Source organism: Gorilla gorilla, chromosome 1 (genome assembly GCF_029281585.2).
Source record: "Gorilla gorilla gorilla isolate KB3781 chromosome 1, NHGRI_mGorGor1-v2.1_pri, whole genome shotgun sequence".
Lineage (NCBI taxonomy): Eukaryota > Metazoa > Chordata > Mammalia > Primates > Hominidae > Gorilla > Gorilla gorilla.
In genome coordinates, this window is record NC_073224.2 from 104,447,620 (window position 1) to 104,472,359 (window position 24,740).

The following is a 24,740-nucleotide window of genomic DNA, read 5'->3' on the forward strand; positions in this document are numbered from 1 at the left end:
TCGAGACCAGCCTGGCCAACATAGTGAAACCCCGTCTCTACTAAAAATACAAAAATTAGCTGGATGCAGTGGCGGGCACCTGTAATCCTAGCTACTCAGGAGGCTGAGGCAGGAGAATTGATCGAACCCGGGAGGCAGAGGTTGCAGTGAGCCGAGATCGCACCACTGCACTCCAGCCTGGGTGACTGAGCAAGACTCCACCTTGAAAAAAAGAAAGAAAATAGTGAATGGAAGAAAAAAATAAACACCATTTGGGGCTATATTCAGAACTATATAATAAAGTGAGATTTGTGTGGTTGGGAATAAAATTAGGTTTTAAAAAAATTTCCAAATTTCAAAATTTGGATTTTCCAGATTTTGTTTTAATTAATTATTGACAAACCTATCCAAGGAGCTAAATGACGTGGTTTAGGAGCCAAAATGTCTCTAGAAACATTATAACACATCCCATCCTGAACAAAGAATGTTGTAGTAGTTTCCCACATGAATATTCAGAATATTTGCATCTTTTTGTGTCACTACTCGAACTCTGTACAATTATATTTAAATTTATTGTCATGGCCTTCTGGATATAGGATCCAGAAAATTGTACTTCATAAAAATTGGCAATAAACATTTCATCAAGTTATAGTTTCTCTTCTCTTTCATCTCCACAAACACACAGTTTCCTGCCATGGGATCAGATGCAGTTTTCTTCCACCTCCACACAGCTAGGTGGCAGTGAAGCACTCAGGTACCAATAATAAGGACTCCAAAGAAGACAAAACTCAACCATATCTGATCTTTTCCTCAATCTAATCGCTGTCCAATGCTTCTGTAAAGCATTTACAGAAAGGCTTTATACTGATGAGTTGACCTCAGATGTTCTGGTTAATCATGATCATCACAGCAATTATTATCAAACATAATCCCAAGAAGCTACTTTCTAAGACAACCCAAGCTCTGGAAATAAGAATTATACACCATGGATTTTCTCTGTCAAAGATATTAATGGAAGAATCACTATCAATAGAAGCTAATTGGGCCCGGAGGTTTCCAGTAGAAGAAAAAACAGTTAAAAATATATTTTTCCTGCCTATAAGGAGAAAATACATGAATTTATTATGAATATGAGAGAAGTAATGATGAGTAGAAGAATTATGTACAAAATGCACTATCCTCAGTAGAAAGTTTACTACTATAAAACCCAAAGAAAATGTCCAGACTGTCAGAACTAGTAAGAACTTTAAAGATTACTTCCTTAATTTGCAAGTTAAAATAAAAAAGCCAAGCACACCGTATTTAAAGAGTGATAATTCTCACCATTAAATTTGGTGCTATCCAAATTTATCCTCTTTTCACTCAAAAATCAAGCTACTTTTCCTCCACCTTCACTTTTGGAATTCAAACTAAACTGAAATTCATCAGTGAGTGTTCAAAATCACAAGTCCCTATTAGAAGCAGAAGTTACATGAAAACAACAACAACAACAAACAGGCTCATTCCTCTGATTAGACTCAGAATATATCTATCTAATCTAGTTTTTAAATTTTAATATTAAGAAGGACTTGTACTTTATGAACTTTAAATCGTACTATGTAATCAACATAACACTAGTCTGTTAGTTTGCTAGTGAAAAAGCTACTGTTATACTATTAATGATACTCAGCAAAATTACTGTGTATATAGGAGTTAACGCTAGTAACCAATTCATACCAATCTATCAATCACCATTTATTCACTGAATGTAAATACTAATTATCAAAGAACAATTAGAAATTTAAATTTGATATTTAATCTTTCTATTATAGATAAAGTCTATACCTATAATAAAAAGAGAAATCCATAGATTTTTATCCTACCTCTGCACAGCTAGATGGCAGTAAAGTAAATCTATGGATTTACTTTATTTACAATAGAAGAGATTAACTTGCTAATTGGAAGTGCTGCTATGACCAAGGTATAGGTTTCTGATTCTCAAGCCAAAGCTCTCTCGTGTCAGGGCGTCTGCACTCATTCCACACATCTGTAATTCCATATTCTACCGCTAGACAGCAGTGAAACACTCAGATACTAATGATGAGTCCAAAGAAGGTAAAACTCAACATCTGATCTTTCCCTCAATCTAATCACTGTCTAAAGCATTAACAAGAAAGAAAGGCTTTATTCTCTAAGTATACATTTACAAATGTCTAAAGTTTCACTGGTCTCCTGAATAAACGTTAATGTGCCTTTATTGTATGTGTGTGTAAATATGTATATGTGTATATATAAATATATAGGTTATGTACATAAATAACCCCCATAATCCCTTGACCACACCCATTTGAAATTTAAATGTAATATATTCCACATTGCTAAAACTCTCAATAATATGTTTTAATCAAATAGGTGGCAATTGTTCCTTATAAATTACACCAGAAGTATTAAATAACTCAAAGAGAGTTACACATCTCCCTTCTAAGATAAAAGGAAAGATAAAAATGAGACATCAGGTATGGTCTACAAAGAAAAAGTTCAAAACTGGGGTGCCCCCATGTGAAACCTCTGTGAACAGTTGAATTTCTTAGATGCTAGAAAGAGAAGTGTCATAGGTACATACAGTTAGAGATTTCCCCTCTACTACCATCTGTGTGCTAGCAACCTGTAGGTAAAGCATTTCTGTGCCAAGAAATACCCAGTGATGTCAAACCACCGGGTTTGACTGTCATGGAGAGTACATGGCACTGAAGAGGAACTCTGGGTGGCCAAAATGGGAGGAAAGAAAGATAAAATCCCTCTTCTTGCAAACTTTCTAGATAAAGATGACCTTTGGATGAGGGAAATTGAAGGTCAGTTTGTACCAGACACACTGCATGCACTGGCTGTTCTGTTAGAGTGTAATACATAGGCCCTGTGTTCCAAGAGTCCTTGATAACCAGAGAAGACTTTCTAATACTACATGCTGAGTACAACCTTTGTGGAGCACTCTAACACAATCAAAGGTGGGTATGTAAACTGTGGGGAAATGAGCAAGAAAAAGTAGAAAATCTTTAAAAAGTAAAGATTGAGGCAATTCTGGATTTGGTTGGAAATTAATCAAGCCAGCAGACAGAAGCTTCCTCTCTAATAATGATTTGACACAATTAAAAGGCCACTAACGCAGGCTTTGAAACTGGTTTTAAGCAACATCTTACTGAATCTTTGGAAAACATGGTAAGTGAAAGTGAGTGAAACTCTCCTTAAAAGTGCATAGAATTACCAGTAGAAGTTCACAAGTATATTTTTTGCATTATAAAGCCATCTAACACAAAGAAGTATGAAATTTGCAAAGAAAAACATGTTCATTTTCTAAAGATTGTTTAGATATGTTAAGTTGTCTCATATTATTTTTTCATTTCCCCACAATGTACATTAATAAAAATCTCATGTTGTCTTACTTTCTACAAATAAAGTGCAGTAATTAGGAAAAGGATGAAATGGAGGAACAGCCTCTGGTTCCAAATCACTTACATGTGTTTCTGGCTTTACCACTTTCTCTAGAATTAAAGTTTTAAGAATTGGCAGGTTATCCATTTTTAATTAGAACATAGAAATGAAGGGTGGGAGAGGCAGTTTCCTATACTGAGGCTATTAGAGAAGAGGAAATATAGAGAGACCCTGAAATTCACAAATAGGGTGATCTGCTTTGGCTACAAGAACAAGATCTAAGGAGCTCAAGAACTTACATACAAGTACAGACAGATTATCCCTAGCTTAAAGTCATTACTTCAAGATTCCTCTGAGGCTGATTAAGAAACAACAACAACAAACAAAAAAATCTGTATCCATCTACTGGTTGCTGCTTTCTAAAACTTGGTACAAAATATTCAATATTTGTGTTATTTATTCCACTCTGGATTAAAAAAAGAAAATTAAAATTTACTGAATGCCTACTCACTATGTTTCAGACACTTGCTCTAAAACAACCTTGCAAGTAAAAAATTAACCATACCTTACAGACAAAATTGAGGGTCATGGAGGTTAAAAAAAAATCCTAACAGAGAATACACATCAAATGTTATTTTCCCTCACTTTCTTTCCTCTAAAAATCACTTTATGCTTCCTCTTTTAGAATCAATAGACTAGATAGGTAGATCGATGATAGGTGATAGAGACAGATAGATGACAGATAGACTAATAGATAGATAATAGACTTTAAATATATTTTTAAATTTTTTAAATGTTAAAATATTCTCCATACCTCACTCAGTAGTATCATTCTTTATTTTTTGTCAAGAGGGCTTTAATAGGACAGTAGTTCAACCCTTCTTCTTCCTTAAATTCTCAAGATGACATTTTGTCAGCTCTGATGTTGTTTGTTGCCTTGCTAGGCTAGCTGAATGTCTTAAAAACCAATCAACCAGTAAACAAATAAAATCATGTCTCATCCAAACTAATTTTTTTCAGGTAGCATTAAAAAATGTATTAGAGCCTGCAATTGTTTCCATTTGGTGCAATTTCAGAGGCTAGACAAGGGTTATGTTGTCTCCCAAAGTGTACCACATAGGCTCTAGATTTGAATATTTGCAGATTAGGGGAATACCCAATAGGCTTCATTTTCCAGCAACATTACTAGTTCCTACTGCCAGTTCCTACTGCTCTTTTCTTTACAATACTTGCCCCATTCTTCCTAATACCTTTCCTGACTAGTTTTGTCAGGGCTGAAAGAACAGATGGTTGAGCTCCACCTATGTGTGACCAAACACTCATATTTCTACAGCTCTCCTGCAACATATAATCCAAGAATGTGGGCTAGGCTGATTAGTAATCTCTCTGTGATTATTTTAATGACAGAATCCAGATGATGCAGATAATGTGGGTGTTGTCAGTACATTAGGGTCACTCTTTCACTCATCTATTCATTGGAGGGAAGTTAATAACAACTTAAATGACAGATAATGTACTTGATACTGAAATTAGAAATAGAAGACATTGTCCCTGTTCCTTTCTTTATATGTTCATCAAGGAGACCAACATATGAGAAAACAACAGATATGAATACTGTGGCAAGTACTATAATAGACATGATCAAATAAGACATAATCAAGGAACTATTATTGATCATGTCAATTATAGCACTTGCCACAGTATGATCAGTATGCGAAACTGCCTCTCCCACACTTCATTTCTACATTCTAATTAAGAACTGAAAATTTGCCAATTCTTTTTAATTCTAGAAAAATTTGGTAAAGCCAGAAACACATCTAAGTAATTTGGAACCAGAGGGTGATCCTCCGTTTTCAGTAAAGTGATCAACTAACCCTGATTAAAGGTGAAGAAAGGATTCAGAGAAATCTTAAGGAAAGAGGAGAATTTGCAGTGGGTCTCCAGAGATGGTCAGGAGTTATTCAGGTTTATCTGAGGAGACTAACTACTCCAGGCTTTTGTTAAGTGTATGTAAAGTCTTAAAGTAAGAAAGACCATAGTGAGCTCAGGGAACCTGAAAATAATCCAGCATAGCTAAGACATAGATTGTATGTGGAAGCATAGCAAGAAATGATGTTGGAGTAATAGGCATGGGAAGACTGTAAAATGAAAATAAAAATAAGTTTCTTTGGAATCTTTTGTAGCAAGTTAAATATGAATAAAAATTAAGATACTATGGAAAATTGTTAACTTTTTATTTAAAATTGCATAAATGGTATGATTCCATTGTGTTAAATAAATTTTGTCTAACTCTCCATCCAGCTGCATACAAAGCAATCTGAAATAATGTTTTCCAGAAGTTAACACTGATTATTTCTATATGATGGAATCCGTGATGATTTGTTGCTGTCTTCTATTACAATTTTCTGTATTGCTTGACTATTTTATAATTAAGGAGCATTCATTCTTTCAAATTTAAAAAGTCACTAAAATAAAATATAAACGAACGCATATGTTTACACTCACACAAAGTATAGACACAGAGACTTTGGAGCAAAAGAACATGATCCAGATAGACAAAGAATAATTCCTGTTCCAGGGAACTGGGAAAACAAGGTCATTCAAGGCAAACAAAGAGAGGTCAGATCAAGAAGAAATGTGTCGTCAAAGTCATACAATAGAGCGAGACTTAAGCTTAGGTTATTCTGCTGGAAGGAGGCAAAGTGTTAACACGATCAGAGAGTACAGTTAAAAAGAAGATCTAACTGGGGTGGAGATCCAAGCATTTTTATGAAAAACTCCCAAATGGAATTATTTTGTGTGGCAGATCTCCAAGCTTTGGTCAGCATTTCTGGCATATAGGATCAGTTTTCTATTATGAATTTGGCTCTTGTCAGCCTTCTAGCTAAAAAATATGATTGCAAAAAAGTCCATTTCACTTAGAGAAAAAAGTTAAAAGTTATTCATAAAAACAAGAGATTGAGCATGATGACAATGTCCAGGATGAAGGTAAACCATAGTTTTCTCCATATTTTTTATCCATTTAATGAACAATTATTTCTACAGAGAAGTAATTCTCAGTAGAATCAGCAGAAGTGATTCTCGAGGATTTCTGCCTGAAGTCCGCTTTTTGCTCTTAAAAATTACTGAGAAACATGAAGAGCTTTTGTTTATGGGTATTATGTCTACCAATATTTTCCATATTAGAAACTAAAACTGAGACGTTTTTAAAGTATTTATTCATTTAACAAGTCCATTACATATTAACATACCATATTTTTATTAAAATGTAACTATTTTTAGAAAACAATGAGAAGAGTGGCATTGTTTTACACTTTTGAAAATCTCATTGATGTCTAGCTTAATAGAAGACAACTGGATTATAGTACCTAGTTGTGCCTTCCAGCTGTTGTGGCATCACACATCTAGAAAACTCTACTGGATACTTGTAAGAGAATGAAAATTAAAAAGACAAATAATATCTTAGTATTATGATGAAAGTAGTTTTTACTTCACATGCACCCCAAGACTACATATTGAGAACCATGGCTATAGAAAATTCTAGTAAGACCTTTAAAAAGTGTAACTCTATTATTTTTTGCAAGGTCTTTAATAAGCATTCTAGGCCTTGGACCCTCTAGGTGAGAAAAAAGATAAAAAGTGAGGAATATGAGGCCAAATTTTGGAAGAAACTAACATTGATTGAATGCCTATCATTTTCCAGGTTTTGGACAAAGCTGAGTTTCTACTGGTTTTCTCAGAACTCAAAGAATTTTCCAGCCTTAATCACTGACTATTTCAAAGTTTATCACCTTCCTCCAATGAGCTAAAAAAATCACAGGCCTAGCCTACTGGCTTAGGGATTTAAACTTGCTGTTGTAACACCAATAAATTCCACCTCAGCTCTTTTTTAAAAAAATTATCTGTTGTTTGTTTACTCTGTGCCAGACAGTGGTAAAGGGCTTTACATGAATTATTCCATTTAATAATCATATTAACTTTGGTAATCAAATATATATTTTATAGTTGATGAAACTTGATAACTGTTTTTTGTTTTGTGTTTAGGAGTTTGATAAAGGGAAAGAGAAACAGATAGGACAGGGCAAAAAAAGAGCCTCAAGCCTCAAGGATTACTTTTAACAGAATTTCACAGCTGAAAGGTCACTGAAGATCATCTAGGTCAATGGCTCTTAACCTTTTGTTGTTTTCTTGTTCCAGAACTATTTGAGCATCCCTCTCCCAAATGCCCTTCCCCTCAAAAAAATGCGGAGACCCACTTACAAAGTTTCCTTATAATTTCAGGGACTTTACAGACCTTTCAAAGTACACTCATAGATATTGCCAGGTTAGGAACCCCATGATATTCCCTTTATATTTCATCTTAAAAAAGTGAATTCCAGTGTCACACAACCAATAGATGTCAACTGTTAATCAGAACAACACTGCATACCATATCCCAGACCAGGGCTTTTCCTACCACCTCATGTTGTCTTTTGGAAATAGAACCAAAGGGAAATGGGTTAGTGTAGGTGTAGCGGAAGTTAAAGGAGGACTTAATATGAGAGCCCATCTTTTTAAGTGTTATCAATGTTTTTTCTTATTTTTTAATATAGACATGTTACATAAACATGCACCAGGTATGGTGGCTCAGAGGCCATGGCAGAAGGATTCCTTGAGGGCAGGAGTTTGAGACCAGTCTGGGCAATGAAGTGAGAACCTGTCTATACACACACAAAAAAATAAAAAAATTAGCTGGGTTTGGTGGACTGTACCTGTTGTCCCAGCTACTTGGGAGGCTGAGGTGGGAGAATCACTTGAGCCCAGAAGTTGAAGGCTGCAGTGAGTTATGATGGTGCCACTGTACTCCAGCTTGGGCAACAGAGTGAGACCCAGTCTCTAAATACAAACAAACAGACATGCAAGCCTGCTAGTAAAATAAGCCAATATATTACTGTAAATAAATAAAATTGTCATCAAAACTATTCTCCTATTAATTATATGCATGAAAATTACTGAACACATCATTATTAGTTCATACCATGCATTCATTCAACAAAAACATGCCGCAAATAAAAAACGTTTTAAAAATTGATTTTAATTATGAAATGATACAGAAATATATTCTTCCTTTGAAAATTTAGAATATTTGTAGATATATGCTACAGCCTCCTCTGACCTTCATCCCAAATCCAATAACTTCTTTTCTGTACCCAGGAATAATCACTGAGGAATAGGGCTTGATTCTTTCCAGACAACTTAAAGATATTTTTATAGACATGTATGTACACACAGAAAACACCTAACATTTAGTGTACATTTTTAAGTGGTATGTTTAAGTGAGAATGCAGATATCTCTTCAACACCAATTTTAATTCCTTTGGCTATACACTCAGAAGTGAAGTTGATGGCTCATATTGTAATTCCATTTTTTTTTAAAGACCCCCATACATTTTCCAAACTGACTCAGACAACTGGTCATCTTAACATGCTGTATTTCACAATTTATTCAGATTTTCTTTTATATCCTTTTGTAAGTTTTTTTCCTATAAAAGTATTTCACTTTTTCATTAGGCTTATTTGGGGGTTTATTTTTGTTGTTAATACAAATGGAATTTTTCTATCATATTTTTGAATTGGTGATTTCTATTGTATAGGAAGCTGTGAACTTATTCATTCTGATTGTGTATTTGACTATCTTGCTGCACTCTTATTATCTTTGAATGTTTGTCAATTAATTTTGGGGGGTTCATTTTGTCTGAAACTGATGAACAAATTATCTTTCTTTCAACATTGATTCCACATTTCTAAATTATTTATTGCGGTAAGATACACATAATATAAAATTTATCATTTTAATCATTTTTGGTGTACCATTAAATAGCATTAGTACATACATATTGTTGTGTAACAGTCAAAACCTTCCATTTCCAGAAATTTTACATCTTCCCAAGCTGAAACTCTGTATCCATTCAACAATAATCCTCCATTCTCCCTTTCCATCGGCAGCCATCATTCTCTTTTCCGCCTCAATGAATTTGACTACTCTAGGTACCTTATCTAAGTGCAGTCATACGACATTTGTCCTTTTGTGTCTGGCTTCTTTTGCTTGGCATAATTTCTTCAAGACCCAACTGTGTTGTAGCATGTATTGGAATGCCATTCCTTTTTAGGGTTGGATAATATTTCATTGTATGTAAATACCACATTTTGTTTATCCATTAACAAAATGGACATTTAGGCTGTTTCCACCTTTTGGCTATTGTCGATAACACTGCTATGAACGTGGGTCAAAAAGCATCTGTCCAAATCCCTGCTTTCAATTGTTTTGGATAACTACCCAGAAGTGGAATTGCTACCTCATTTCTTATTGATTAGGACTATCTAAATATTAGTACTCATAGTAGGCATCCTTGTCTTCTTTCTGACTTCAATGACATTGTTCTAATGTTTCAGTATTTGAAGTAGAGTATAATGTTTGCTATAGATTTCTGTTAGACAGCCAATATCAGATTAAGAAAGTTCCCTTCTATTCCTAGTTTGCTGAAAACTTCTACTACAAATGAGTTTAAAATTTTATCAAATGTCTTGTTCAATCTACTGAAAGGATTATATATTTTTTTCACTTATTTTTAAATTATATTAATTGATTTTCAAAAGTTAAACAGATCTTGGAATCTTTTGGTAAACTGTATTTGGGAAATAAATTTGGGACACTCCTGGAACTGATATGCTAATATTTTATTAGGATATTTGCATTCTGTGTTCATAAGTGAAATTAATCTATAGTTTTATGTTCTTGGGCTTTCACTATCTAATTTTTGTACCGGGTTATACTAACCTGATAAAATTGGTTGGGAAATTTTCATTCTTTTCTGTGCACTGGAATAGTTCATGCAAAATGTGGATTTCTTAAAGGTTTGGTAGATCTAGCTAAAACTAGTGGGTGGGCCTCCTGACTTTGGAGTTTGAAACAGTCAGTCTTTCATGGTTGAAAATAGAAAGTCAGATATAGATTCCTTGGCAATTGACATTTTCTTACTAACTTATCCATTTTGTGTTGATTTCAACATTACTGGTACTTAGTTGTTTATAATATTCAATTTTTTCAGCTTTTTGAAGGGATAACTGGCAATAATATTCTATTTTTAAATCATTAGTTTATCTGTATTTTTGTTACTTTTTACTGCTCTTTAACCCTTTGCAAAAGGTTGCAAAATATATTATGCTTTTAATTACCAAAACACTTTACCTTTAATTCTATTTTAATCTGCTGTTAACTGTATTAGTGTTTGCCTGCCATATCTTTTACATCCTTCTCTTTTAATCTTTACTTTGTCATTTGTTTTAGATGTGTTTTTAATAAACAATATATAGTCAAATATGGGTTGTTTATTTATTTAATTGGAGTTTATCTGTTAATAGAAAAAATCAGCCAATCATTGTCTTTAAAAAAAATTTAAACAACGTATAGAAAAGGCAAAGTATGAAATAGAATGGCAGAAATACTATGTTAGTTAAATGAACATAATTAAAATAACATAATTTCAAAAATGTAAATAGCCTAAACTAATGAAATGACAGAGACATTTATAGTTGATAAAAACTACAAAAAAGATTCAACATGTTGTCTACAAAATACATGCTTAATAATTATATACATATTATATATAATTACATATATAATCATATATAATAATTAATTCAGATTGATAACAGGATGCAAAAACTATTAAAAATCACATAACCTAAATTAAAATTTGTCACATTAATATACTAAAAAAATTAAAATAACATGTTCATCTCAATTAATGCAGGAAATACATTTGACAAATCTCAATGCATATCAAAGATAAAAACTCATACTAGAAATAAATGGAAATTTATTAATATATCAAAAAATACAGTATACCTTATAATTAATGAAGAAATCATAGACGCATTCCCTTCAGAAACAAAATCAGGAGCAATATCATTATTAGTGTTTACCATAGTGGGGTGCCCTGCCCAATGCTATAAGGAAAGAAAGAGAAATAAATACATTGGTAGAAAAAAGAAAGAAAACAAATGACATTATTTGCAGGTAAGATAATATGACTCTCTAGCTAGAAAAAAGCACCTAACCAACAAAGTATTACAACTAATAAGATAATTCAGCAAGTTTATCAGAAACAATCAAGTTACAAAAATTAAAAGCACTTTTCTCTCCAACAATAACCAATTACAAAATGTATTTAAAAACAAGATATCATTCAGAACAGCAACAAAAAAATGTAAAATAACTAGAAAATAATGACAACATATAATACTTCCATGGAGAAAAATTTTAAATCTAATAAATGACATATAAGATTATCTGAATAAATGGAGTGACATTCCATATCTTGGGGGGGATGACTTAATATTATAAACATGTCAGTTCATATTAATCTATACATTCAACACAATCACAAATACTTCAAAATATTTGTGTTGAATTTCTTGAGAAGTTCAATAACCTCAAGTTTTTATGGAAGAATAAAGATCCACGAACAGGTGAGTCAACATTTCAAGAAAAAGGCAAAGAATGGGTACATGCCCTTCCAAGTATTAAGACATACTACACAGTCAAGTAATAATAACAATGTGATATTATTGCAGTGACAAACAGATCAGTGAAACATGATAAGGAGCGTAGAAATTAAGTATGTTTATATAGGAACTTAATATATAGTAAAGTGGGTACCATATATCAATGGGAAAAGGGCAGATTAATAGAAGGAGTTGCAAACCTGGCTCATGCCATAGATAAAAACAAAATTGGATATTTACCTAAAGTCACATACAAAGATAGACTGCAAATGAAATAAATATCTGAATGTGAAGCTTAAAACAACAAAGTAAAGAGAAGAAAATATGGGAAAATACCTTAGTAATCTCAGCACAGGAAAGAACATTGTAGATAGAACTTTACATGCACACATAATACAAAAATAGTGATGACTTTTATTACATCATAATTAAAGATTTCTCTTCAGTGAAAGACACCATGAACAAAGTTAACAGAGAGATGACACATTGAAATTATTTGCAGTGTCTAAAAATAACAATGTACTAATATCTGGAACATACAATGAACTTCTTAAAGAAAAAAAGAAAATTAACAGAAAAATGGACAAAGTATTCGAACAGGCAATGTATAGAATAGGGTAATCAAAATGGCTTACAAATATACATAAAGATGTTCAAACTCATGGATAAGGGAAATCAAAATCAAAATAACAGTGAAATGAGCTGGAAAAAGTTAGGAAACTAGATATTGCTAGGTGTTGGCTGGGATGTGGGTTTAGGAAATCTCATGTACTCCTGGTAAGAAAGTAAAGCTGTTCTAGAGAGTTATCTAACAGTATCTAGTCAATATCAAGTATACATATAGCCTACCACCCAGAAATTCTACTTCTGTGTTTATGACCCCCAGAAATGTCTCCCAGAGATCCATAATGGACATATGTAAGAGGATGTTCGTCACAGCATTATTTTTAGTGCTGAGGAATTAATTAGAAGCAATTTGAGTGTTCATCACCAGGGAAGTGCAGAGGTATACTGAGTAGATGCAAAACAACAGCACAATTAGAAGCAATGGACTAGACATACATACTGAAACATGGATACTAAATGAAAAAAAGGTAAAAAAAAAGAATGAGATCTCCTCCCTCTCCCTCTCCCTCTCCCTCTCCCACGGTCTCCCTCTCCCTCTCTTTCCACGGTCTCCCTCTGATGCCTAGCCCAAGCTGGACTGTACTGCTGCTATCTCGGCTCACTGCAACTTCTCTGCCTGATTCTCCTGCCTCAGCCTGCCGAGTGCCTGTGATTGCAGGCGCGTGCCGCCACGCCTGACTGGTTTTCGTATTTTTTTGGTGGAGACGGGGTTTCGCTGTGTTGGCCGGGCTGGTCTCCAGCTCCTAACCGCGAGTGATCCGCCAGCCTCGGCCTCCCGAGGTGCCAGGATTGCAGACGGAGTCTCGTTCACTCAGTGCTCAATGTTGCCCAGGCTGGAGTGCAGTGGCGTGATCTCGGCTCGCTACAACCTCCACCTCCCAGCCGCCTGCCTTGGCCTCCCAAAGTGCCGAGATTGCAGCCTCTGCCCGGCCGCCACCTCGTCTGGGATGTGAGGAGCCCCTCTGCCTGGCTGCCCAGTCTGGAAAGTGAGGAGCGCCTCTGCCTGGCCGCCATCCCATCTAGGAAGTGAGGAGCGTCTCTGCCCGGCCACCCATCCTCTGAGATGTGGGGAGCCCCTCTGCCCTGCTGCCCCATCTGGGATGTGAGGAGCATCTCTGCCCGGCCGCCCCATGCGAGAAGTGAGGAGACCCTCTGCCTGGCAGCCGCCCCGTCTGAGAAGTGAGGAGCCCCTCCGCCCGGCAGCCACCCCGTCTGGGAAGTGAGGAGCATCTCCGCCTGGCAGCCACCCCGTCCAGGAGGGAGGTGGGGGGTCAGCCCCCGCCAGGACAGCCGCCCCGTCCGGGAGGGAGGTGGGGGTCAGCCCCCCGCCCGGCCAGCCGCCCCGTCCGGGAGGGAGGTGGGGGGGACAGCCCCCACCCGGCCAGCCGCCCCGTCCGGGAGGTGAGGGGCGCCTCTGCCCGGCCGCCCCTACTGGGAGGTGAGGAGCCCCTCTGCCCGGCCAGCCGCCCCGTCCGGGAGGGAGGTGGGGGGGTCAGCCCACTGCCCGGCCAGCCGCCCTGTCCGGGAGGTGAGGGGCGCCTCTGCCCGGCCGCCCCTACTGGGAAGTGAGGGGCCCCTCTGCCCTGCCAGCCGCCCCGTCTGGGAGGTGTGCCCAGCAGCTCATTGAGAACGGGCCATGATGACAATGGCGGTTTTGTGGAATGGAAAGCGGGGAAAGGTGGGGAAAAGATTGAGAAATCGGATGGTTGCCATGTCTGTGTAGAAAGAGGTAGACATGGGAGACTTTTCATTTTGTTCTGTACTAAGAAAAATTCTTCTGCCTTGGGATCCTGTTGATCTGTGACCTTACCCCCAACCCTGTGCTCTCTGAAACATGTGCTGTGTCCACTCAGGGTTGAATGGATTAAGGGCGGTGCAAGATGTGCTTTGTTAAACAGATGCTTGAAGGCAGCATGCTCGTTAAGAGCCATCACCACTCCCTAATCTCAAGTACCCAGGGACGCAAACACTGCGGAAGGCCGCAGGGTCCTCTGCCTAGGAAAACCAGAGACCTTTGTTCACTTGTTTATCTGCTGACCTTCCCTCCACTATTGTCCTGTGACCCTGCCAAATCCCCCTCTGCAAGAAACACCCAAGAATGATCAATTAAAAAAAAAAAAAAAAAAGCCATAAAAAAAAAAATGAGATCTAACAAAAAATAGCACTTACATAAAAGTAAAACTCTATGAACATAAAAGTAACAATAGATACTTTGCAAGCACCTGTACAAGTTAAGCCATATACAGTAAACTCATTAGAATAATTATCTGGTGAGGGAGGAGGAGAGGACTGGGAATAAAGAATGGGGATGAAAGTTAACCAACTCTTCCACAGAAGAATCTGCATAGCTCAATAATTACAATGTGCCATGAAATAAGGAATATGATTAACTCACATCTCTATACCTAGGATTTTAAAAAAAAATTGATATCCTGAGTGCTGATGGTCTCAAGTCAGCAAAAACTCTGGGGCCAAAGTCTATGAATGGTTAATTTTGCAAGCTCACATAACTGTCTGCTACAATAGAATATCCTTGGTGAAAGCATAGGAGAGAATAAAAGGGCTGAGACCTAAGAACAAACAGATTCTGGATTTCTGACTTCAGAAGACAAAGGAAAAGAAAGACAAGGAAAATTGAATCATTTTCTAGAGGGGTGTTAACTTAAAAATTACACAATTTATAAATTTTGAAAGGAGAGTTATATTTCTCATAGAGGGTTACAGTTGCAAAGTTGACAGGCAAATTCTGACAAGCTGGGAAGCCTGGCCTCTGGCTCACGCCAGAAAGGCAGGTCCTTTGAAAGAGGAGGGATTGGGATAGGAACTTTATGCTGAATGGGTTGACTAAACATATTCAATGGGTTACAGAAGGAGCCATGAATATTCATGGTCCTCCTAATGCACACATACTGAATAAATGTACATATTACATCTGACCAATGTTCACCTTGGGGTGGAGACTTAACATTTAAATATAATTAGGCTTTATAAGGTCATTTCAGGATACAAACGCACTCACGTATGCAGCCTTTGTAAACTGGCCAGAATCCGTCCACGGTCGGTGGTCTTCTTATCAGGAGAAAGTTATTGAAATAGCCTCTCGTCTAATCAAAGCTGTAGCTATAGTTTGTGAAACAGGGGGATGGAGTCAGTGTCTGGCAGTGAATGAGCTACAAATTGTTTTCATATTGCTTACCTGAAGGCCAGTGCTTGTTTAGCTGCTGAAGAAAAATAGAAACCTTATGGCATTAGAACATAGTTTATTCTTTAAGTGCAGAAGTGTGTCACTTAACCCTTGACTGGCATGGTCTTAGCTCCTGTTTACAATTTGGCATCTTACTGCCACAAAGAGTCTGTTCTATCAGTCTTACGTTCTCTATTTTCACATCAATGCTGGCCAGTTGTGTCTAAACACTGCAAAAGGGAGGGTATATAACAAGATATGTCTGACTTCCTGAGTCATCATGGCTGGGAACTCAGTTTTTAAGATTTATCTAGGGTCCATTTGGCCAAGATTGGGGTGGGGAGGGTCTGTTTAGTCAGTTGAGGGCTTTAAGATTTATTTTTAGTTTACAGGAGGAACCATGTTCAGACTGCCAAATAGTTTCCAATGCTGAGCAGGGCTAGGGCCACAGACACACACTCCTGTTTCCATAGAAATTCCTCAGGCAGGCCTCATGTACTTAGCCAGGACCCTGCTCTTGCCCCCAAAGGAATTTATCCTTTTAAAAGTATAATATTCCTCTTATCTGACTGTTCTACTGCACAGTGGGGTAACCACAGTTAACAATATCATATACTATATTTCAAAATAGCTATTAATAGAAGAGAGAATTTTGAATATTCTCACCATAAAGAAATGACAAATGTTTGAAGTGATTGATATGCTAATTACCCTGATTTGATCATTACATAATGTAAACATGTATAGAAACATCACTTAAATATAAACATGCACAATTATTAGATGTCAGTTAAAAACAAAATAAAACTTAGAAAAGTATAATGTGATAATACTGGTTCAGGGATCTGATCTTTAATCCGAAGGAAAAGAGGAGACATGAAAGAACTGAGGGGAGGGCTTGTTATTCCTCTTCCTCCCCTTTCTCTATTACCACCCTTGCATTAACATGCCCCTGGTTATCTTGCTATGTTTTTTATATTTATTATGAATGCAGAACACAGCAAAAAGTAAATAGCAATTATATCAGTTCTAATTCTGCTTGAACTAATAGAACAACTCAAAGCTTATTAAATGAAAGGGAGAATGTATTGGTTCACGTAATTGAAAAGTCTTGAAATGGGGCTAGCAGGCTGTACTCACTCCAAGGCTCAAAGTATATCATCAAGATTGGGTGAGTCTCTCAATCTCTCAGCTCTGCTTTTCCCTCTGTTGACTACAGTTTTGACATGTAGTCATGAGATGGCTGCAGCAGCTTGGCCTACATTCTTCCCTGTTCAAATCTCAAGGTGCAGGGGCCAAGGGGTTGGGGGGAGAGGTGGAGGAGGAATGCTATGTCTTTATTGGTAGTTCCCACAATAGTCCTGAGATTCACTCTGCCTTAGACATCCCAGGTCACATGCTCACCCATCCCTGTCCACTAACATCCAAGCAACATCTTCACCCTCATAAGTCAAAGATAAACTCCTCCCCTCACCCTGACCACAAGGAGTAAGAATGGGCAATGGTTGGATTCTTAAATGAAAATCAGGGACTGTTGCCAGAAAGAAAAAAAAAAAGTGGAATGTGTACAATGGAGGAAAACAATAAATGTACTAGAGCAATTTTTGCTACTTTTTTTGTAGTATTTGTATTCAACATTCAATATTCTCCTGAAGCTACTCTTTTCCTAAAACAGATGAAAACCTTCTCCCCAATCTTCTAGAGATGATCACACTGAACCCTAAAGGACATTTAAAAACCTCCATAATCTCACAGAGAGGGACTCAATTAAAAAAAATTCTTGGAAAAGAAAAAGGAAAAGTTGTATGTTTCTTGCTCTTCTCTCTTGATGGAAACAAATACACATGCAAAAATTCAATTGCAATAAGAGTGTCTCATATTGAGTTTACCAATTCTGTAAGACTTCATAGTTATATAAAACTAATAATTACCATTTACTGAATACCTTGCTATCATGCTAGGCAAAGTGCCAGACCACTGACATATAATTCATTTAATATACTGAAGAACTATCAAAATGAGGTATTATTATCTTTACTCTATAGATGAGGAAACAGACCCAGAAAGGTTAAGAAATTTGCTGAAAGTCATAGAGGGGGCAACTGGAGGAGCCAGTAGTCAAAGGCAAGTCTGTGAGGTGTGTGAGATTGTGCTCTCAACACTACACCATGGATTTTGTGATCTTGGCTCTAATTAGGGGGCCAATATGGTGGACATGGTGTTATTTGAATTTAACCATTTTTCATATCTCATATGAAAAGTTCCTAGAATTAAAAATTTCATGAAGAAAACAAAAAATAGCTGAGGATTTCTAGATGCATACCGTGAAAAGAAATGCAAATATTAATAGTAATCATGTTCTATGAATTAGTTTAAGCATATACTTGAAATGCTGTTAGAGTACACGTTGCAAGAGTAACTAACTGATGGCCTGATTAGAAAAACGATAGAATGAGGTAAAGAAAGAGGTAGATTCTGGGAAATATGGATTAAAATGATGAAACAAAAAATGAGAACAAAAACTACCTTACCTTCTCAAGTATTGCCATAGAAGAGCAGAAGTCATCCTGAGCAAAGCTAAAGGCAAAAAACCTAGGCTCCAGACTGATACACTGGCTTGATAATCCACACTGTGAGATGTCACCAAAAGTTGTCTGATCCAGCTGTGGGGACTTGGCTCCAAGTTGTCTGGATATCCTAAAATAATATAAATCCCTTGAAACAAGTGCTCTAAGAAATGGAGGAAGCCATACTTTAGGGAATGCTGATAAAATGAGTGAAAATGTTGGTGGTGTGAGTCCACCTCTACCTCAACAAGGTCACCACTGATGTGAGAATCCATGAGGTTAACAAAAACGAGCATCATTAGTCTCATAAATTAACACTTGAAGGACTTTGGAGCCTTGGATCTCAGTGATTCTTCTGGAAATATGGTAGTTTAGGGTCTTTAATAATTTTTTTAACTTTTGTTACAAGCAGAAATTGTAAATAACATGTAAATACAACTCCAGAGTGGTTCTGATGTTCACCTTCTGAACTCATCTAGTTCTCAAACTACTAGATTATGCAACCCTTGTGCTCCTACAGCTAAACCACATATACTATTCTGAGCCCTCCCCTAACTACACCTGGGTAAGAGGAGTGTGGTGTACTCTGGTGTTGTGCTATACCAATAGTCATGGAGATTATCAATCAAACATCTGCCTAATCTACAGGGTGTAGGTGGTGAATTATGAAGAATGAGTAACCAGGAGACTTACGATGAGAGAATAAAGTCTAAGTTGATAAAAAGTTAGTGCTGAGTAGATAGAGGGGTCTTCAGGTATTGGAAGCTTGGTGAGGGTCCCCATCATCCAGAATAAGTACTGGTCTTCAGCAGGAAGAATTTAAGAATAGAAGTTACCTAAAGCTCATGAATTAGTATCAGTTCAATTATGCTGGTAATCTGATTTTGATCTTTCTCAGTTATGATAAAAGTCTCTGCCTGGTCATGATATAAACCTTCTTTGTTCTTTAGTCTTCCCTACTTACAAGATTAAAGTCCTGGCCTAAAATATGAGCCCTAACGTCCTGCTACCTAGTGACATGATATTGTTGATACCAACTCCCCATTACCCACTGCCTACTGAAATCTCCTATTCCTGCCTTCTCCATCATTGAGTTCTGTCCACCTGTCAGAGTCTACTTCATTGGGTTGCCCTCCCTAACCTGCCCAACACCAACTGCTTGCCAGGCCGCTAACCTATTCCCTCTTGTTCTTCACCTTCTCTCATAGTCCACCTCCAATGCATCACCAAGATCTGCCTCTAAAATGTATCTTCTCTTCAATCCCACCGCCAATGCCTTAGTTTGAGATTTTACTATCTCTTCCTTCTTTTATATAAATTGCCTGTATCCAGCTCAATCCGCCATCCATACTTCCAGTAGTTACATTTACTGAATGAAAATCTGGTCCTGTCACTTTTCCACTTAAAAACCCTTCAGTTGCCACCCAATATAAATAATATATACATCACTTAGAGGCTTCCAAGGCTTCCAAGCCCTTTCCATATGACCTTTCAGGCCTGCCTCTCCCTGATCTTTCCCATACAATCCAATAAATGCTTTTATTGTTCTTTAATGTTCTTTAATGTCCAGCTCAAATATTACCTCCCCTTGACCTCTCTAAAAGAAAACAGCTTGCTTCCTCAAGTAAAGCTATTTACTAATACCTAAGGTATTCCTAAAGGTATTTACAAATACCTTTATTGTAGCACATATCATACTGTTTATATGTATGCTTTCTTCATTAGATTATAAACTCTTGGAGGACAAGGAGCATGCCTTCTTCATTTACAGTTCTGTGACAAGCATGGTGACTGGCAAGTAGTCACTGGCAAGAAATGTTTCTTGAATGAATAAATGATCCCTAAATACTGTGACCTATCTCTTAGTCTGAATTTCCCTCAGTTACCTGCAGAAATTTTCCCTCTGGAATATATTCTTGTCTATCTATTTGTCTACCTGTCTGTCTGTCTATCTATTCTATCTATCTATAATATCCCTATATACAAAGGAAACAGGTGAGAAAGGAGAGTAGAAGCTTATTTCAAGTTCCAGTCCCTCCTGATCTACATTCTCCTGTAATTATTAGCCTATGTTACCATGTCTGAACAGAAAATATTGGTGACGCCCTTGATCATGAATAGCTATCATGTCTCTGTTCTGGCTTGCTCCTGGATTTTTTTTTTTTCCAGTTTCATGATGCTGCATCACTCTGTCACCAGTCCTCACTGTTCGTTTCTATGGAACATGAAATGGTGAATGGTCCATCCTTTACTGCTGATACTAGTCATTGCTGAAACAGCCACCCTAAAGATCTCACAGTCTCTCTGTTTATAAACATTTAATTGTCAAGTCATGAAGGCTTTCTCCCTTAACTACATGGGATGATCAGTTGTTTTATCTGTTATTTTTTCTCTTATTACTTTTGTCCTTAATTGTTAGAGAAAACTTTCATATAACACAGTTACTACATAAATGCCCCTCCCTTCACATCTTAGAATGCCTCTGGCCATCTCTGTAGTTGTACTTGAGAGGTTTAATAAAGTACCATAAGTTTGGGAAAATTAGCTTTATTGATATAAGCACTTCCTGGAGAATATTTCTTCACTACACAAAAAGCTCATATTTGATCATTGTTTTCTCTATATCTGTCTATCTCTCTCACATACATTCTGAGTGTGTGTGTGTGTGTGTCCCCAGTGACTTCTGCATCTGTAGTAGCTGGAATAACATGTGTGTCACATGTACCCCCACCACACACACACACACACACACACACCTCTGCCACGGGCTTCATTCGATTCTATTCTCAATTTCCAACCTTGTCAGCCATCTTGATTTCCTCTTCTCCAAAACTCAAAGAAACTGTTAATGAGTACCCGAGAATGAAAATGTTGGGCATATAGAAAAACTGAAAGACAATCCATATTGCCATAAAATGGCCTGCTTTTATCTGGAAAAGCCTTATTATCACTCACACTCATTCCTTCTACATCCTTTACCTCCTTCTCTTTGTCTTTCTGTCTCTCTCTCTCATTCTGTCTCTATCACACACACACACACAACACACACAGAGAGAGGGAGAGAGAGAGAGAGAGAGAGAGAGAGAGAGAGAGAGAAAGAGAGACTGGCTATAAACAAAGCAGCATCTGAGGGCATCAATGGTAATTCAAACATTTTGTTTGCTTGGGATCAAGATTCCTTTCCATCACCATTGTCCTGGCAAATATAAGCTGCAAGTGGAAGTGTTTTAGCCAGATACTGCTCCACCACTGTATGGCTAACTAAGCAGGAATATCAGCTTCAACTATGCCATGGAATTCAAGACAATATTCAACCTGGAAAAATTCTAACCCCAAACAGCACCTCCCAAAAGATGACTACAGCTCCTGTAGGAAATCATTTAACCACAAATTCCAACTCCCCTTCACTCCTACAGCCTCAGTCACACATCTCAAAGGGCTGATCCTTGAATCGTGACAACCTGACCCACATCAGCAGCCCAGAGGCCAGATGGCAACACAATGCCTTTCCAGCCTACTGGGTAGGAAAAGGGAGGGACAACCAATTGAATGATTATAATTGAAATCCTGTAATTTATTATTTGTCAATAACTCCTGCCTTGGGGGAGTTCTCTTCACTCCTTAGCAAATGCTGGCAGCTGCAATATGTGACCACAGACACCTAAAACACCACTGAAAGCATTTCATTATGTGGCAACAATGATATGGAGAATAAGATCTCTCTGGAGATACAGAAGACATGCCACATCTCAGAGTTCACTATTCAACAGCCAAGAATTTGAATAGGGGGAAAAATTCCTTAGACTTAGGGGGAAAAATTCCTGTGAGATTCTGAGGGTAAAAAGCTAGCATGCAAGTGGGATCAGCCAGACTGGCAGGAAGTGGGGCATGAAAACCCAAGAACTATCCTCCTGTTTGCAGTATAATGTTACCCCTGCAGTTATTAAACTGCACAGATCAAATAACTATCTGAACTGAGCTGAGCTGAGTCAAGCAAAGAAATTTACTTCAATCATAGAATAGTAGCTGTCAGGTTGAAAAGGGCATCTATCAGACATCTACCCAATGTTCCTCTACCTAACTCCCATCCAAATTATCCCTGTCTCATGTTCATCTCCCTGTAATTGATGCAACCTGATGCAACATAAAGAGGATTTGGAGTGAAAAGCCCTGAGTTGGAGGCCTGGGCCTTGACGTTTTAATTTACTAGCCATACAACATTGGTCCTTCTAGTCTTCAGCTACAATGTGAGCAGATTAAACTAGTTGATGCCAAGATTCCATCCAGTTCAAAATTCTCTAGGCAATAATAGGGAACTCACTATCTCCAAAAATAATTATTTGCATGTTTGGACAATTCTATTAAAAAGTCCTTACTTATATAAAGCCAAAACATGGTTTCTTATAGTTTCTACATATTTATCTGAGTTCTACCTGCCTTGAGATTATATAGTCCAAGTATAATCCCTCTTCTATATAACAGCCACTCATATAGCCAAAGACAGATATTGCATCTCCCATCCATCTATCCATCCATCCATCCATCCATCCATCCCACTGAGTTCTGTTTGCCACTCATCTAGACAATCATTCTATCTACTTTACTCAGAACACATACCAATTTGTCCATATCCTTACTGAAAAATGGTCATCAGAACTGAAAAAAGAGCTACAGAAATAGTTTGATAAATGCTGAGCCAAGTACATCACCACCTATTTTGTTCCAGCTAATGTGTTTATTTTAATGCAGCCTAATATCACATTACCTTTTTGGCTATGGCATCACTCTGCCACTGCCACAATACTGCTTCTTTTACTCATGTCTTCTACCCTATTCTTGTAAAGTGTAATTTGGAACTGGAGTCAGAATTTTACTTTTTCAATAACATTCATTTATCAGATTTGAGCCATTGGTGCAACATGATAAAATCTTCTTGAATCCTCAGTCTATCCTAAAAATATTTGCCATCTATCCAAATTTTCACGTAAGTTATTGATAAAATACAATGAGCATAACATGGTCAGGAAAGAAGTCCTAGAGCAGACCACTAAACAATACCCTCCATATTGACATAATTCTGCAAGATTTGGGGTCTTTTGGCCCCAAAGAAGGTCATATCCAAGATTGCCTCATTCTTGACACTCTGTCAATGCTACCTTCTTCACTCACTCATAGTCCACGGTCTAGTCTTTCTGCTGATCCTGCAATGATTTCCACAGTTAAGTTCACCCAGACATAGGTACTTTGAGAGAAATCACTGTTTAAAACATTAAAAACATAAATAAGGTTAACAAAAAAAGGATAAAAGTTCACACCCAGAACAATATGCCATGGTGGAAATAATGTGGGAGTTGGAGTCTGAATAACCTCAGATTAAATCCTAGTTCTGTAACTTACTTGCTTATTGACCTTGGGTGCCTTATCAGTATCAGTTCCCTCATCTCTACAATAGAGGAATAATAATGACCTCAAAGGGTTGTCCTGATGATTAAAATTAATACACGCAAAATCTTAGCACATTCCTAGCACGTAATGGGTATACAATATAGATTACTATCATTATTACATCATGGTAGAGACAAAAGTGCAATAACCACTGGCATAAAAAAATTAAACCCAAGAAGAAAAAAAGAGAAAATGAATATCTGTGTTCTACAGATGTTAACCAATACTCCACAAAAGAAAGAATTAATGGTCTAATAAGGTTAAGAACAAGGACATTAAACATGGTTTTAAAAACTCGGGCATATTTTTATCTCTTTGACTCTGAACAAGATTGGCACACCCTTGCATCTCTTATTTGATCATGTCCCAGGCATTGCTGTAGGGCCCAAGGACACAAAGGATGACTCAGACCCAGTCAATGCTAGGGTGAGAAGAAACACAGGATTCAAGGCACCAGGGGGCAGGGGGCACACATATAAATAAGTAATTAATATAAAATATCACCAGTGCTATTGAGAGGTAAATACAGAGTATGTGAGGGAACACTGATAAATCTGGAGATGTCAGGTAAGGCTTTATGCAGGAGGTGGTAATTTTGAAGAGTCTTAAAAGATAAAGAGAAGTTAAGGATGAGGGTCTCTCAAGTCAAGGTAGTGGAGGATAGCACGCAAAGATTTTGAACAGTAGTGGACCAATATGGGCTCATCCAAGAAATATTGCTCATTCTAGAGTGACTTTTCCATGAGATACAGGTAATAAGAGGGAAAATTGAAAAGATACAGATTCATGCCTATTGTAAAGGGGCTTGTACATCAGGTAAAAAAGTCTGAAATTCTGCAGGCAAGAAGAAACCAGCACAGCGAATGACATAAGATGGTAAGCCAGCTTAATAGTAGAAAGAGGGGCTAGTTACGACACTTTTTTTTCTTTACCAATACCCAATTGAAAGATGGTCAGGTCCAGAACTAAAATTATAGCACTGG

At 37.2% G+C, this 24,740-nt stretch overlaps 1 long non-coding RNA gene across 4 annotated transcripts in view; it reads right to left on the reverse strand.

Moving 5' to 3' along the window:
• LOC115930782 (uncharacterized) overlaps window positions 1-24,740 on the reverse strand; it is a 147,874-nt gene that overhangs the window by 18,777 nt on the left and 104,357 nt on the right. For all 4 annotated transcript variants that reach the window (XR_010129658.1, XR_010129660.1, XR_010129659.1 and 1 more), the window contains 4 exons: window positions 18,277-18,442; window positions 15,581-15,681; window positions 11,276-11,376; window positions 8,139-8,262 (listed from right to left, as the gene is read on the reverse strand). This is a non-coding gene — a long non-coding RNA (uncharacterized lncRNA). The remainder of the gene's footprint in view (window positions 1-8,138; window positions 8,263-11,275; window positions 11,377-15,580; window positions 15,682-18,276; window positions 18,443-24,740) is intronic.